A 15,464-nucleotide genomic window follows, 5' to 3' on the forward strand; every position below is an offset into this window, starting at 1 on the left:
ATAATTTAACATGGATCGAAAGCGGTAGAGGTCGTGGGATGCGCCTTTGCTTTGCAATATAACAACAACCGTTGTGTAAGGTGCCTTCCATGTCTCATACTGATAACATTTAGGAAAGAACAACACAAGCAGATTGTGTACTCTGGAGGATGCCAAGAAACCAGCTGCGATAGCTGGGAATCAAAACCAGGTCAACTGCTTGGAAGGCAGCTATGCTAGCCACTATACCACTAGCGCTACATGGACAGGGGTTTTGTGTAGCAAAGCTTGTGCTCGGATTGGACTGCAGCAAGCACTGTTGATGTAGCCATCAATGACCCATATTTACTAAGATTGTGCAAGAACATTTGAAGCCACGCAAGGAAGCTTGTTAAGCAGAAGATCACACTCTCTTCAACATGTCTTCAGTTTCTTCTGCTACTGCAGGGACCTGCATACCTCACTACTCCGAAGTTTCTGTAGTCCAACAGCGATTTGCGCCGAGAGATTAAAACTGTCATTCGTTGTTGGCAGGATTCGAACTTGCGCGGGGAGACCCCAATGGATTTCTAGTCCATCGCCTTAACCACTCGGCCACAACAACCACTCTGAAAGTTCCCTTTGGATCCACGCATAGTCAACAACATATGGAGCCTCGGTTTTCCCTTTCACAAACTGCCTCAAAATCCCTGTTTCAAAAAGCCTTCTTTTTTTCCATGGGCCATATTACCCTCAATACACACCTTGAAATGAAATGAAATGGAGGGAAATATGTGCTAGCCATGACAGAAAATGTATAGCAACTCTGAGTGCAAGAAAGGAACCTTTGCCTTCTGAGAAGAGCTGTGTCAATTACTGCAGGCTGTTGCGAACTGCATGTAACCCTCAAAGTTCAAAGAGAATGTACTTCTTGTGTGGAAAATGTTCAGCTCACACATTCTGAGAGTTGAAGACGAGGTCAGCAGAAGTTATGCTGATGGAAATATCGGCTAATGAACCCGGGGCCTCATACATGCAAAGCATGCGCTGTACCACTGAGCAACATCCCCTGTGCATGCTGAGCACACAAGACAATCGTCGAACCAGTACTGTCTGGGGGCCAATGATGACATTTCTCATAGCTAATAAGTAGTGCTCTCGATGACGATACAATATCTTGAACAGCTGAGAAAAGTCTGTGAGTCACCGGATTGACACGGGGAGACGAGCCGCTGAGTGTGTAAGCGCTCAGGAAATTGGAAAGTCTTTGCAAGCAACTGACCTGCTTTCCAGGATCAAACTCCAACAATTCAGCAGATGCAACATGAGAAATAACGATATTGGCAGTATACGAAGCTGCTCAGGGAAAACCCAACGCATTTCAAGTCCATCGCCTTAAACACCCGGCCACGACAACCCAACATGTCGCTGTACCCCTCCTCCACTGCCAGCAGTTTGTACCTAATGTCTGTCAACCAAATCGTAGCTGAAGGTTGTAAGCTTTCTTGGCTGCAAGATGCAAATATAATGCTCTGTTGCGATGGCCGGGAATCGAACCCGGGTCAACTGCTTGGAAGGCAGCTATGCTCACCACTATACCACCATCGCCTGTTTGAACCCAAATCCGGGGGAGGGATGAAAATTTTTCCTATCTCTCTAATGACCAGTGGCAACATTTGACTGGAGGAAAACTTTTTAATATTACAGTTATCCATAATTTAACATGGATCGAAAGCGGTAGAGGTCGTGGGATGCGCCTTTGCTTTGCAATATAACAACAACCGTTGTGTAAGGTGCCTTCCATGTCTCATACTGATAACATTTAGGAAAGAACAACACAAGCAGATTGTGTACTCTGGAGGATGCCAAGAAACCAGCTGCGATAGCTGGGAATCAAAACCAGGTCAACTGCTTGGAAGGCAGCTATGCTAGCCACTATACCACTAGCACTACATGGAGAGGGGTTTTGTGTAGCAAAGCTTGTGCTCGGATTGGACTGCAGCAAGCACTGTTGATGTAGCCATCAATGACCCATATTTACTAAGATTGTGCAAGAACATTTGAAGCCACGCAAGGAAGCTTGTTAAGCAGAAGATCACACTCTCTTCAACATGTCTTCAGTTTCTTCTGCTACTGCAGGGACCTGCATACCTCACTACTCCGAAGTTTCTGTAGTCCAACAGCGATTTGCGCCGAGAGATTAAAACTGTCATTCGTTGTTGGCAGGATTCGAACTTGCGCGGGGAGACCCCAATGGATTTCTAGTCCATCGCCTTAACCACTCGGCCACAACAACCACTCTGAAAGTTCCCTTTGGATCCACGCATAGTCAACAACATATGGAGCCTCGGTTTTCCCTTTCACAAACTGCCTCAAAATCCCTGTTTCAAAAAGCCTTCTTTTTTTCCATGGGCCATATTACCCTCAATACACACCTTGAAATGAAATGAAATGGAGGGAAATATGTGCTAGCCATGACAGAAAATGTATAGCAACTCTGAGTGCAAGAAAGGAACCTTTGCCTTCTGAGAAGAGCTGTGTCAATTACTGCAGGCTGTTGCGAACTGCATGTAACCCTCAAAGTTCAAAGAGAATGTACTTCTTGTGTGGAAAATGTTCAGCTCACACATTCTGAGAGTTGAAGACGAGGTCAGCAGAAGTTATGCTGATGGAAATACCGGCTAATGAACCCGGGGCCTCATACATGCAAAGCATGTGCTGTACCACTGAGCAACATCCCCTGTGCATGCTGAGCACACAAGACAATCGTCGAACCAGTACTGTCTGGGGGCCAATGATGACATTGCTCATAACTAATAAGTAGTGCTCTCGATGACGATACAATATCTTGAACAGCTGAGAAAAGTCTGTGAGTCACCGGATTGACACGGGGAGACGAGCCGCTGAGTGTGTAAGCGCTCAGGAAATTGGAAAGTCTTTGCAAGCAACTGACCTGCTTTCCAGGATCAAACTCCAACAATTCGGCAGATGCAACATGAGAAATAACGATATCGGCAGTATACGAAACTGCTCAGGGAAAACCCAACGCATTTCAAGTCCATCGCCTTAAACACCCGGCCACGACAACCCAACATGTCGCTGTACCCCTCCTCCACTGCCAGCAGTTTGTACCTAATGTCTGTCAACCAAATCGTAGCTGAAGGTTGTAAGCTTTCTTGGCTGCAAGATGCAAATATAATGCTTGGTTGCGATGGCTGGGAATTGAACCCGGGTCAACTGCTTGGAAGGCAGCTATGCTCACCACTATACCACCATCACCTGTTTGAACCCAAATCCGGGGGAGGGATGAAAATTTTTCCTATCTCTCTAATGACCAGTGGCAACATTTGACTGGAGGAAAACTTTTTAATATTACAGTTATCCATAATTTAACATGGATCGAAAGCGGTAGAGGTCGTGGGATGCGCCTTTGCTTTGCAATATAACAACAACCGTTGTGTAAGGTGCCTTCCATGTCTCATACTGATAACATTTAGGAAAGAACAACACAAGCAGATTGTGTACTCTGGAGGATGCCAAGAAACCAGCTGCGATAGCTGGGAATCAAAACCAGGTCAACTGCTTGGAAGGCAGCTATGCTAGCCACTATACCACTAGCGCTACATGGAGAGGGGTTTTGTGTAGCAAAGCTTGTGCTTGGATTGGACTGCAGCAAGCACTGTTGATGTAGCCATCAATGACCCATATTTACTAAGATTGTGCAAGAACATTTGAAGCCACGCAAGGAAGCTTGTTAAGCAGAAGATCACACTCTCTTCAACATGTCTTCAGTTTCTTCTGCTACTGCAGGGACCTGCATACCTCACTACTCCGAAGTTTCTGTAGTCCAACAGCGATTTGCGCCGAGAGATTAAAACTGTCATTCGTTGTTGGCAGGATTCGAACTTGCGCGGGGAGACCCCAATGGATTTCTAGTCCATCGCCTTAACCACTCGGCCACAACAACCACTCTGGAAGTTCCCTTTGGATCCACGCATAGTCAACAACATATGGAGCCTCGGTTTTCCCTTTCACAAACTGCCTCAAAATCCCTGTTTCAAAAAGCCTTCTTTTTTTCCATGGGCCATATTACCCTCAATACACACCTTGAAATGAAATGAAATGGAGGGAAATATGTGCTAGCCATGACAGAAAATGTATAGCAACTCTGAGTGCAAGAAAGGAACCTTTGCCTTCTGAGAAGAGCTGTGTCAATTACTGCAGGCTGTTGCGAACTGCATGTAACCCTCAAAGTTCAAAGAGAATGTACTTCTTGTGTGGAAAATGTTCAGCTCACACATTCTGAGAGTTGAAGACGAGGTCAGCAGAAGTTATGCTGATGGAAATACCGGCTAATGAACCCGGGGCCTCATACATGCAAAGCATGCGCTGTACCACTGAGCAACATCCCCTGTGCATGCTGAGCACACAAGACAATCGTCGAACCAGTACTGTCTGGGGGCCAATGATGACATTTCTCATAGCTAATAAGTAGTGCTCTCGATGACGATACAATATCTTGAACAGCTGAGAAAAGTCTGTGAGTCACCGGATTGACACGGGGAGACGAGCCGCTGAGTGTGTAAGCGCTCAGGAAATTGGAAAGTCTTTGCAAGCAACTGACCTGCTTTCCAGGATCAAACTCCAACAATTCAGCAGATGCAACATGAGAAATAACGATATCGGCAGTATACGAAACTGCTCAGGGAAAACCCAACGCATTTCAAGTCCATCGCCTTAAACACCCGGCCACGACAACCCAACATGTTGCTGTACCCCTCCTCCACTGCCAGCAGTTTGTACCTAATGTCTGTCAACCAAATCGTAGCTGAAGGTTGTAAGCTTTCTTGGCTGCAAGATGCAAATATAATGCTTGGTTGCGATGGCCGGGAATCGAACCCAGGTCAACTGCTTGGAAGGCAGCTATGCTCACCACTATACCACCATCGCCTGTTTGAACCCAAATCCGGGGGAGGGATGAAAATTTTTCCTATCTCTCTAATGACCAGTGGCAACATTTGACTGGAGGAAAACTTTTTAATATTACAGTTATCCATAATTTAACATGGATCGAAAGCGGTAGAGGTCGTGGGATGCGCCTTTGCTTTGCAATATAACAACAACCGTTGTGTAAGGTGCCTTCCATGTCTCATACTGATAACATTTAGGAAAGAACAACACAAGCAGATTGTGTACTCTGGAGGATGCCAAGAAACCAGCTGCGATAGCTGGGAATCAAAACCAGGTCAACTGCTTGGAAGGCAGCTATGCTAGCCACTATACCACTAGCGCTACATGGAGAGGGATTTTGTGTAGCAAAGCTTGTGCTCGGATTGGACTGCAGCAAGCACTGTTGATGTAGCCATCAATGACCCATATTTACTAAGATTGTGCAAGAACATTTGAAGCCACGCAAGGAAGCTTGTTAAGCAGAAGATCACACTCTCTTCAACATGTCTTCAGTTTCTTCTGCTACTGCAGGGACCTGCATACCTCACTACTCCGAAGTTTCTGTAGTCCAACAGCGATTTGCGCCGAGAGATTAAAACTGTCATTCGTTGTTGGCAGGATTCGAACTTGCGCGGGGAGACCCCAATGGATTTCTAGTCCATCGCCTTAACCACTCGGCCACAACAACCACTCTGGAAGTTCCCTTTGGATCCACGCATAGTCAACAACATATGGAGCCTCGGTTTTCCCTTTCACAAACTGCCTCAAAATCCCTGTTTCAAAAAGCCTTCTTTTTTTCCATGGGCCATATTACCCTCAATACACACCTTGAAATGAAATGAAATGGAGGGAAATATGTGCTAGCCATGACAGAAAATGTATAGCAACTCTGAGTGCAAGAAAGGAACCTTTGCCTTCTGAGAAGAGCTGTGTCAATTACTGCAGGCTGTTGCGAACTGCATGTAACCCTCAAAGTTCAAAGAGAATGTACTTCTTGTGTGGAAAATGTTCAGCTCACACATTCTGAGAGTTGAAGACGAGGTCAGCAGAAGTTATGCTGATGGAAATACCGGCTAATGAACCCGGGGCCTCATACATGCAAAGCATGCGCTGTACCACTGAGCAACATCCCCTGTGCATGCTGAGCACACAAGACAATCGTCGAACCAGTACTGTCTGGGGGCCAATGATGACATTTCTCATAGCTAATAAGTAGTGCTCTCGATGACGATACAATATCTTGAACAGCTGAGAAAAGTCTGTGAGTCACCGGATTGACACGGGGAGACGAGCCGCTGAGTGTGTAAGCGCTCAGGAAATTGGAAAGTCTTTGCAAGCAACTGACCTGCTTTCCAGGATCAAACTCCAACAATTCAGCAGATGCAACATGAGAAATAACGATATTGGCAGTATACGAAGCTGCTCAGGGAAAACCCAACGCATTTCAAGTCCATCGCCTTAAACACCCGGCCACGACAACCCAACATGTCGCTGTACCCCTCCTCCACTGCCAGCAGTTTGTACCTAATGTCTGTCAACCAAATCGTAGCTGAAGGTTGTAAGCTTTCTTGGCTGCAAGATGCAAATATAATGCTCTGTTGCGATGGCCGGGAATCGAACCCGGGTCAACTGCTTGGAAGGCAGCTATGCTCACCACTATACCACCATCGCCTGTTTGAACCCAAATCCGGGGGAGGGATGAAAATTTTTCCTATCTCTCTAATGACCAGTGGCAACATTTGACTGGAGGAAAACTTTTTAATATTACAGTTATCCATAATTTAACATGGATCGAAAGCGGTAGAGGTCGTGGGATGCGCCTTTGCTTTGCAATATAACAACAACCGTTGTGTAAGGTGCCTTCCATGTCTCATACTGATAACATTTAGGAAAGAACAACACAAGCAGATTGTGTACTCTGGAGGATGCCAAGAAACCAGCTGCGATAGCTGGGAATCAAAACCAGGTCAACTGCTTGGAAGGCAGCTATGCTAGCCACTATACCACTAGCGCTACATGGAGAGGGGTTTTGTGTAGCAAAGCTTGTGCTCGGATTGGACTGCAGCAAGCACTGTTGATGTAGCCATCAATGACCCATATTTACTAAGATTGTGCAAGAACATTTGAAGCCACGCAAGGAAGCTTGTTAAGCAGAAGATCACACTCTCTTCAACATGTCTTCAGTTTCTTCTGCTACTGCAGGGACCTGCATACCTCACTACTCCGAAGTTTCTGTAGTCCAACAGCGATTTGCGCCGAGAGATTAAAACTGTCATTCGTTGTTGGCAGGATTTGAACTTGCGCGGGGAGACCCCAATGGATTTCTAGTCCATCGCCTTAACCACTCGGCCACAACAACCACTCTGAAAGTTCCCTTTGGATCCACGCATAGTCAACAACATATGGAGCCTCGGTTTTCCCTTTCACAAACTGCCTCAAAATCCCTGTTTCAAAAAGCCTTCTTTTTTTCCATGGGCCATATTACCCTCAATACACACCTTGAAATGAAATGAAATGGAGGGAAATATGTGCTAGCCATGACAGAAAATGTATAGCAACTCTGAGTGCAAGAAAGGAACCTTTGCCTTCTGAGAAGAGCTGTGTCAATTACTGCAGGCTGTTGCGAACTGCATGTAACCCTCAAAGTTCAAAGAGAATGTACTTCTTGTGTGGAAAATGTTCAGCTCACACATTCTGAGAGTTGAAGACGAGGTCAGCAGAAGTTATGCTGATGGAAATACCGGCTAATGAACCCGGGGCCTCATACATGCAAAGCATGCGCTGTACCACTGAGCAACATCCCCTGTGCATGCTGAGCACACAAGACAATCGTCGAACCAGTACTGTCTGGGGGCCAATGATGACATTGCTCATAACTAATAAGTAGTGCTCTCGATGACGATACAATATCTTGAACAGCTGAGAAAAGTCTGTGAGTCACCGGATTGACACGGGGAGACGAGCCGCTGAGTGTGTAAGCGCTCAGGAAATTGGAAAGTCTTTGCAAGCAACTGACCTGCTTTCCAGGATCAAACTCCAACAATTCGGCAGATGCAACATGAGAAATAACGATATCGGCAGTATACGAAACTGCTCAGGGAAAACCCAACGCATTTCAAGTCCATCGCCTTAAACACCCGGCCACGACAACCCAACATGTCGCTGTACCCCTCCTCCACTGCCAGCAGTTTGTACCTAATGTCTGTCAACCAAATCGTAGCTGAAGGTTGTAAGCTTTCTTGGCTGCAAGATGCAAATATAATGCTTGGTTGCGATGGCTGGGAATCGAACCCGGGTCAACTGCTTGGAAGGCAGCTATGCTCACCACTATACCACCATCACCTGTTTGAACCCAAATCCGGGGGAGGGATGAAAATTTTTCCTATCTCTCTAATGACCAGTGGCAACATTTGACTGGAGGAAAACTTTTTAATATTACAGTTATCCATAATTTAACATGGATCGAAAGCGGTAGAGGTCGTGGGATGCGCCTTTGCTTTGCAATATAACAACAACCGTTGTGTAAGGTGCCTTCCATGTCTCATACTGATAACATTTAGGAAAGAACAACACAAGCAGATTGTGTACTCTGGAGGATGCCAAGAAACCAGCTGCGATAGCTGGGAATCAAAACCAGGTCAACTGCTTGGAAGGCAGCTATGCTAGCCACTATACCACTAGCGCTACATGGAGAGGGGTTTTGTGTAGCAAAGCTTGTGCTTGGATTGGACTGCAGCAAGCACTGTTGATGTAGCCATCAATGACCCATATTTACTAAGATTGTGCAAGAACATTTGAAGCCACGCAAGGAAGCTTGTTAAGCAGAAGATCACACTCTCTTCAACATGTCTTCAGTTTCTTCTGCTACTGCAGGGACCTGCATACCTCACTACTCCGAAGTTTCTGTAGTCCAACAGCGATTTGCGCCGAGAGATTAAAACTGTCATTCGTTGTTAGCAGGATTCGAACTTGGGCGGGGAGACCCCAATGGATTTCAAATCCATCGCCTTAACCACTCGGCCACAACAACCACTCTGGAAGTTCCCTTTGGATCCACGCATAGTCAACAACATATGGAGCCTCGGTTTTCCCTTTCACAAACTGCCTCAAAATCCCTGTTTCAAAAAGCCTTCTTTTTTTCCATGGGCCATATTACCCTCAATACACACCTTGAAATGAAATGAAATGGAGGGAAATATGTGCTAGCCATGACAGAAAATGTATAGCAACTCTGAGTGCAAGAAAGGAACCTTTGCCTTCTGAGAAGAGCTGTGTCAATTACTGCAGGCTGTTGCGAACTGCATGTAACCCTCAAAGTTCAAAGAGAATGTACTTCTTGTGTGGAAAATGTTCAGCTCACACATTCTGAGAGTTGAAGACGAGGTCAGCAGAAGTTATGCTGATGGAAATACCGGCTAATGAACCCGGGGCCTCATACATGCAAAGCATGCGCTGTACCACTGAGCAACATCCCCTGTGCATGCTGAGCACACAAGACAATCGTCGAACCAGTACTGTCTGGGGGCCAATGATGACATTGCTCATAACTAATAAGTAGTGCTCTCGATGACGATACAATATCTTGAACAGCTGAGAAAAGTCTGTGAGTCACCGGATTGACACGGGGAGACGAGCCGCTGAGTGTGTAAGCGCTCAGGAAATTGGAAAGTCTTTGCAAGCAACTGACCTGCTTTCCAGGATCAAACTCCAACAATTCAGCAGATGCAACATGAGAAATAACGATATTGGCAGTATACGAAGCTGCTCAGGGAAAACCCAACGCATTTCAAGTCCATCGCCTTAAACACCCGGCCACGACAACCCAACATGTCGCTGTACCCCTCCTCCACTGCCAGCAGTTTGTACCTAATGTCTGTCAACCGAATCGTAGCTGAAGGTTGTAAGCTTTCTTGGCTGCAAGATGCAAATATAATGCTCTGTTGCGATGGCCGGGAATCGAACCCGGGTCAACTGCTTGGAAGGCAGCTATGCTCACCACTATACCACCATCGCCTGTTTGAACCCAAATCCGGGGGAGGGATGAAAATTTTTCCTATCTCTCTAATGACCAGTGGCAACATTTGACTGGAGGAAAACTTTTTAATATTACAGTTATCCATAATTTAACATGGATCGAAAGCGGTAGAGGTCGTGGGATGCGCCTTTGCTTTGCAATATAACAACAACCGTTGTGTAAGGTGCCTTCCATGTCTCATACTGATAACATTTAGGAAAGAACAACACAAGCAGATTGTGTACTCTGGAGGATGCCAAGAAACCAGCTGCGATAGCTGGGAATCAAAACCAGGTCAACTGCTTGGAAGGCAGCTATGCTAGCCACTATACCACTAGCGCTACATGGAGAGGGGTTTTGTGTAGCAAAGCTTGTGCTCGGATTGGACTGCAGCAAGCACTGTTGATGTAGCCATCAATGACCCATATTTACTAAGATTGTGCAAGAACATTTGAAGCCACGCAAGGAAGCTTGTTAAGCAGAAGATCACACTCTCTTCAACATGTCTTCAGTTTCTTCTGCTACTGCAGGGACCTGCATACCTCACTACTCCGAAGTTTCTGTAGTCCAACAGCGATTTGCGCCGAGAGATTAAAACTGTCATTCGTTGTTGGCAGGATTTGAACTTGCGCGGTGAGACCCCAATGGATTTCTGGTCCATCGCCTTAACCACTCGGCCACAACAACCACTCTGGAAGTTCCCTTTGGATCCACGCATAGTCAACAACATATGGAGCCTCGGTTTTCCCTTTCACAAACTGCCTCAAAATCCCTGTTTCAAAAAGCCTTCTTTTTTTCCATGGGCCATATTACCCTCAATACACACCTTGAAATGAAATGAAATGGAGGGAAATATGTGCTAGCCATGACAGAAAATGTATAGCAACTCTGAGTGCAAGAAAGGAACCTTTGCCTTCTGAGAAGAGCTGTGTCAATTACTGCAGGCTGTTGCGAACTGCATGTAACCCTCAAAGTTCAAAGAGAATGTACTTCTTGTGTGGAAAATGTTCAGCTCACACATTCTGAGAGTTGAAGACGAGGTCAGCAGAAGTTATGCTGATGGAAATACCGGCTAATGAACCCGGGGCCTCATACATGTAAAGCATGCGCTGTACCACTGAGCAACATCCCCTGTGCATGCTGAGCACACAAGACAATCGTCGAACCAGTACTGTCTGGGGGCCAATGATGACATTTCTCATAGCTAATAAGTAGTGCTCTCGATGACGATACAATATCTTGAACAGCTGAGAAAAGTCTGTGAGTCACCGGATTGACACGGGGAGACGAGCCGCTGAGTGTGTAAGCGCTCAGGAAATTGGAAAGTCTTTGCAAGCAACTGACCTGCTTTCCAGGATCAAACTCCAACAATTCAGCAGATGCAACATGAGAAATAACGATATTGGCAGTATACGAAGCTGCTCAGGGAAAACCCAACGCATTTCAAGTCCATCGCCTTAAACACCCGGCCACGACAACCCAACATGTCGCTGTACCCCTCCTCCACTGCCAGCAGTTTGTACCTAATGTCTGTCAACCGAATCGTAGCTGAAGGTTGTAAGCTTTCTTGGCTGCAAGATGCAAATATAATGCTCTGTTGCGATGGCTGGGAATCGAACCCGGGTCAACTGCTTGGAAGGCAGCTATGCTCACCACTATACCACCATCGCCTGTTTGAACCCAAATCCGGGGGAGGGATGAAAATTTTTCCTATCTCTCTAATGACCAGTGGCAACATTTGACTGGAGGAAAACTTTTTAATATTACAGTTATCCATAATTTAACATGGATCGAAAGCGGTAGAGGTCGTGGGATGCGCCTTTGCTTTGCAATATAACAACAACCGTTGTGTAAGGTGCCTTCCATGTCTCATACTGATAACATTTAGGAAAGAACAACACAAGCAGATTGTGTACTCTGGAGGATGCCAAGAAACCAGCTGCGATAGCTGGGAATCAAAACCAGGTCAACTGCTTGGAAGGCAGCTATGCTAGCCACTATACCACTAGCGCTACATGGAGAGGGGTTTTGTGTAGCAAAGCTTGTGCTTGGATTGGACTGCAGCAAGCACTGTTGATGTAGCCATCAATGACCCATATTTACTAAGATTGTGCAAGAACATTTGAAGCCACGCAAGGAAGCTTGTTAAGCAGAAGATCACACTCTCTTCAACATGTCTTCAGTTTCTTCTGCTACTGCAGGGACCTGCATACCTCACTACTCCGAAGTTTCTGTAGTCCAACAGCGATTTGCGCCGAGAGATTAAAACTGTCATTCGTTGTTGGCAGGATTCGAACTTGCGCGGGGAGACCCCAATGGATTTCTAGTCCATCGCCTTAACCACTCGGCCACAACAACCACTCTGGAAGTTCCCTTTGGATCCACGCATAGTCAACAACATATGGAGCCTCGGTTTTCCCTTTCACAAACTGCCTCAAAATCCCTGTTTCAAAAAGCCTTCTTTTTTTCCATGGGCCATATTACCCTCAATACACACCTTGAAATGAAATGAAATGGAGGGAAATATGTGCTAGCCATGACAGAAAATGTATAGCAACTCTGAGTGCAAGAAAGGAACCTTTGCCTTCTGAGAAGAGCTGTGTCAATTACTGCAGGCTGTTGCGAACTGCATGTAACCCTCAAAGTTCAAAGAGAATGTACTTCTTGTGTGGAAAATGTTCAGCTCACACATTCTGAGAGTTGAAGACGAGGTCAGCAGAAGTTATGCTGATGGAAATACCGGCTAATGAACCCGGGGCCTCATACATGCAAAGCATGCGCTGTACCACTGAGCAACATCCCCTGTGCATGCTGAGCACACAAGACAATCGTCGAACCAGTACTGTCTGGGGGCCAATGATGACATTTCTCATAGCTAATAAGTAGTGCTCTCGATGACGATACAATATCTTGAACAGCTGAGAAAAGTCTGTGAGTCACCGGATTGACACGGGGAGACGAGCCGCTGAGTGTGTAAGCGCTCAGGAAATTGGAAAGTCTTTGCAAGCAACTGACCTGCTTTCCAGGATCAAACTCCAACAATTCAGCAGATGCAACATGAGAAATAACGATATCGGCAGTATACGAAAGTGCTCAGGGAAAACCCAACGCATTTCAAGTCCATCGCCTTAAACACCCGGCCACGACAACCCAACATGTTGCTGTACCCCTCCTCCACTGCCAGCAGTTTGTACCTAATGTCTGTCAACCAAATCGTAGCTGAAGGTTGTAAGCTTTCTTGGCTGCAAGATGCAAATATAATGCTCGGTTGCGATGGCCGGGAATCGAACCCGGGTCAACTGCTTGGAAGGCAGCTATGCTCACCACTATACCACCATCGCCTGTTTGAACCCAAATCCGGGGGAGGGATGAAAATTTTTCCTATCTCTCTAATGACCAGTGGCAACATTTGACTGGAGGAAAACTTTTTAATATTACAGTTATCCATAATTTAACATGGATCGAAAGCGGTAGAGGTCGTGGGATGCGCCTTTGCTTTGCAATATAACAACAACCGTTGTGTAAGGTGCCTTCCATGTCTCATACTGATAACATTTAGGAAAGAACAACACAAGCAGATTGTGTACTCTGGAGGATGCCAAGAAACCAGCTGCGATAGCTGGGAATCAAAACCAGGTCAACTGCTTGGAAGGCAGCTATGCTAGCCACTATACCACTAGCGCTACATGGAGAGGGGTTTTGTGTAGCAAAGCTTGTGCTTGGATTGGACTGCAGTAAGCACTGTTGATGTAGCCATCAATGACCCATATTTACTAAGATTGTGCAAGAACATTTGAAGCCACGCAAGGAAGCTTGTTAAGCAGAAGATCACACTCTCTTCAACATGTCTTCAGTTTCTTCTGCTACTGCAGGGACCTGCATACCTCACTACTCCGAAGTTTCTGTAGTCCAACAGCGATTTGCGCCGAGAGATTAAAACTGTCATTCGTTGTTGGCAGGATTCGAACTTGCGCGGGGAGACCCCAATGGATTTCTAGTCCATCGCCTTAACCACTCGGCCACAACAACCACTCTGGAAGTTCCCTTTGGATCCACGCATAGTCAACAACATATGGAGCCTCGGTTTTCCCTTTCACAAACTGCCTCAAAATCCCTGTTTCAAAAAGCCTTCTTTTTTTCCATGGGCCATATTACCCTCAATACACACCTTGAAATGAAATGAAATGGAGGGAAATATGTGCTAGCCATGACAGAAAATGTATAGCAACTCTGAGTGCAAGAAAGGAACCTTTGCCTTCTGAGAAGAGCTGTGTCAATTACTGCAGGCTGTTGCGAACTGCATGTAACCCTCAAAGTTCAAAGAGAATGTACTTCTTGTGTGGAAAATGTTCAGCTCACACATTCTGAGAGTTGAAGACGAGGTCAGCAGAAGTTATGCTGATGGAAATACCGGCTAATGAACCCGGGGCCTCATACATGCAAAGCATGCGCTGTACCACTGAGCAACATCCCCTGTGCATGCTGAGCACACAAGACAATCGTCGAACCAGTACTGTCTGGGGGCCAATGATGACATTGCTCATAACTAATAAGTAGTGCTCTCGATGACGATACAATATCTTGAACAGCTGAGAAAAGTCTGTGAGTCACCGGATTGACACGGGGAGACGAGCCGCTGAGTGTGTAAGCGCTCAGGAAATTGGAAAGTCTTTGCAAGCAACTGACCTGCTTTCCAGGATCAAACTCCAACAATTCAGCAGATGCAACATGAGAAATAACGATATCGGCAGTATACGAAAGTGCTCAGGGAAAACCCAACGCATTTCAAGTCCATCGCCTTAAACACCCGGCCACGACAACCCAACATGTTGCTGTACCCCTCCTCCACTGCCAGCAGTTTGTACCTAATGTCTGTCAACCAAATCGTAGCTGAAGGTTGTAAGCTTTCTTGGCTGCAAGATGCAAATATAATGCTTGGTTGCGATGGCCGGGAATCGAACCCAGGTCAACTGCTTGGAAGGCAGCTATGCTCACCACTATACCACAATCGCCTGTTTGAGCCCAAATCCGGGGGAGGGATGACATTTTTTCCTATATCTCTAATGACCAGTGGCAACATTTGACTGGAGGAAAACTTTTTAATATTACAGTTATCCATAATTTAACATGGATCGAAAGCGGTAGAGGTCGTGGGATGCGCCTTTGCTTTGCAATATAACAACAACCGTTGTGTAAGGTGCCTTCCATGTCTCATACTGATAACATTTAGGAAAGAACAACACAAGCAGATTGTGTACTCTGGAGGATGCCAAGAAACCAGCTGCGATAGCTGGGAATCAAAACCAGGTCAACTGCTTGGAAGGCAGCTATGCTAGCCACTATACCACTAGCGCTACATGGAGAGGGGTTTTGTGTAGCAAAGCTTGTGCTCGGATTGGACTGCAGCAAGCACTGTTGATGTAGCCATCAATGACCCATATTTACTAAGATTGTGCAAGAACATTTGAAGCCACACAAGGAAGCTTGTTAAGCAGAAGATCACACTCTCTTCAACATGTCTTCAGTTTCTTCTGCTACTGCA

General features: G+C 45.9%; 18 non-coding genes across 18 annotated transcripts; all 18 read right to left on the minus strand.

Moving 5' to 3' along the window:
- Positions 1–501: 501 nt before the first annotated feature.
- On the minus strand, positions 502–583 carry trnas-aga (transfer RNA serine (anticodon AGA)). Its single transcript has one exon. It is a non-coding gene; the product is annotated as a tRNA-Ser (tRNA).
- A 911-nt stretch (positions 584–1,494) lies between these two features.
- On the minus strand, positions 1,495–1,566 carry trnag-ucc (transfer RNA glycine (anticodon UCC)). Its single transcript has one exon. It is a non-coding gene; the product is annotated as a tRNA-Gly (tRNA).
- A 606-nt stretch (positions 1,567–2,172) lies between these two features.
- On the minus strand, positions 2,173–2,254 carry trnas-aga (transfer RNA serine (anticodon AGA)). The gene has a single exon. It is a non-coding gene; the product is annotated as a tRNA-Ser (tRNA).
- Positions 2,255–3,165: 911 nt separating this feature from the next.
- Positions 3,166–3,237, minus strand: trnag-ucc (transfer RNA glycine (anticodon UCC)). Its single transcript has one exon. It is a non-coding gene; the product is annotated as a tRNA-Gly (tRNA).
- A 606-nt stretch (positions 3,238–3,843) lies between these two features.
- trnas-aga (transfer RNA serine (anticodon AGA)) lies at positions 3,844–3,925 on the minus strand. Its single transcript has one exon. It is a non-coding gene; the product is annotated as a tRNA-Ser (tRNA).
- A 911-nt stretch (positions 3,926–4,836) lies between these two features.
- trnag-ucc (transfer RNA glycine (anticodon UCC)) lies at positions 4,837–4,908 on the minus strand. The gene has a single exon. It is a non-coding gene; the product is annotated as a tRNA-Gly (tRNA).
- A 606-nt stretch (positions 4,909–5,514) lies between these two features.
- trnas-aga (transfer RNA serine (anticodon AGA)) lies at positions 5,515–5,596 on the minus strand. The gene has a single exon. It is a non-coding gene; the product is annotated as a tRNA-Ser (tRNA).
- A 911-nt stretch (positions 5,597–6,507) lies between these two features.
- trnag-ucc (transfer RNA glycine (anticodon UCC)) lies at positions 6,508–6,579 on the minus strand. The gene has a single exon. It is a non-coding gene; the product is annotated as a tRNA-Gly (tRNA).
- A 606-nt stretch (positions 6,580–7,185) lies between these two features.
- Positions 7,186–7,267, minus strand: trnas-aga (transfer RNA serine (anticodon AGA)). The gene has a single exon. It is a non-coding gene; the product is annotated as a tRNA-Ser (tRNA).
- A 911-nt stretch (positions 7,268–8,178) lies between these two features.
- trnag-ucc (transfer RNA glycine (anticodon UCC)) lies at positions 8,179–8,250 on the minus strand. The gene has a single exon. It is a non-coding gene; the product is annotated as a tRNA-Gly (tRNA).
- A 606-nt stretch (positions 8,251–8,856) lies between these two features.
- On the minus strand, positions 8,857–8,938 carry trnas-uga (transfer RNA serine (anticodon UGA)). Its single transcript has one exon. It is a non-coding gene; the product is annotated as a tRNA-Ser (tRNA).
- A 911-nt stretch (positions 8,939–9,849) lies between these two features.
- Positions 9,850–9,921, minus strand: trnag-ucc (transfer RNA glycine (anticodon UCC)). The gene has a single exon. It is a non-coding gene; the product is annotated as a tRNA-Gly (tRNA).
- A 606-nt stretch (positions 9,922–10,527) lies between these two features.
- Positions 10,528–10,609, minus strand: trnas-aga (transfer RNA serine (anticodon AGA)). The gene has a single exon. It is a non-coding gene; the product is annotated as a tRNA-Ser (tRNA).
- A 911-nt stretch (positions 10,610–11,520) lies between these two features.
- On the minus strand, positions 11,521–11,592 carry trnag-ucc (transfer RNA glycine (anticodon UCC)). Its single transcript has one exon. It is a non-coding gene; the product is annotated as a tRNA-Gly (tRNA).
- Positions 11,593–12,198: 606 nt separating this feature from the next.
- On the minus strand, positions 12,199–12,280 carry trnas-aga (transfer RNA serine (anticodon AGA)). The gene has a single exon. It is a non-coding gene; the product is annotated as a tRNA-Ser (tRNA).
- Positions 12,281–13,191: 911 nt separating this feature from the next.
- trnag-ucc (transfer RNA glycine (anticodon UCC)) lies at positions 13,192–13,263 on the minus strand. Its single transcript has one exon. It is a non-coding gene; the product is annotated as a tRNA-Gly (tRNA).
- A 606-nt stretch (positions 13,264–13,869) lies between these two features.
- On the minus strand, positions 13,870–13,951 carry trnas-aga (transfer RNA serine (anticodon AGA)). The gene has a single exon. It is a non-coding gene; the product is annotated as a tRNA-Ser (tRNA).
- A 911-nt stretch (positions 13,952–14,862) lies between these two features.
- On the minus strand, positions 14,863–14,934 carry trnag-ucc (transfer RNA glycine (anticodon UCC)). The gene has a single exon. It is a non-coding gene; the product is annotated as a tRNA-Gly (tRNA).
- Between the last annotated feature and the right edge of the window lie 530 nt (positions 14,935–15,464).

Source organism: Labrus bergylta, chromosome 15 (assembly GCF_963930695.1).
Source record: "Labrus bergylta chromosome 15, fLabBer1.1, whole genome shotgun sequence".
Classification (NCBI taxonomy): domain Eukaryota; kingdom Metazoa; phylum Chordata; class Actinopteri; order Labriformes; family Labridae; genus Labrus; species Labrus bergylta.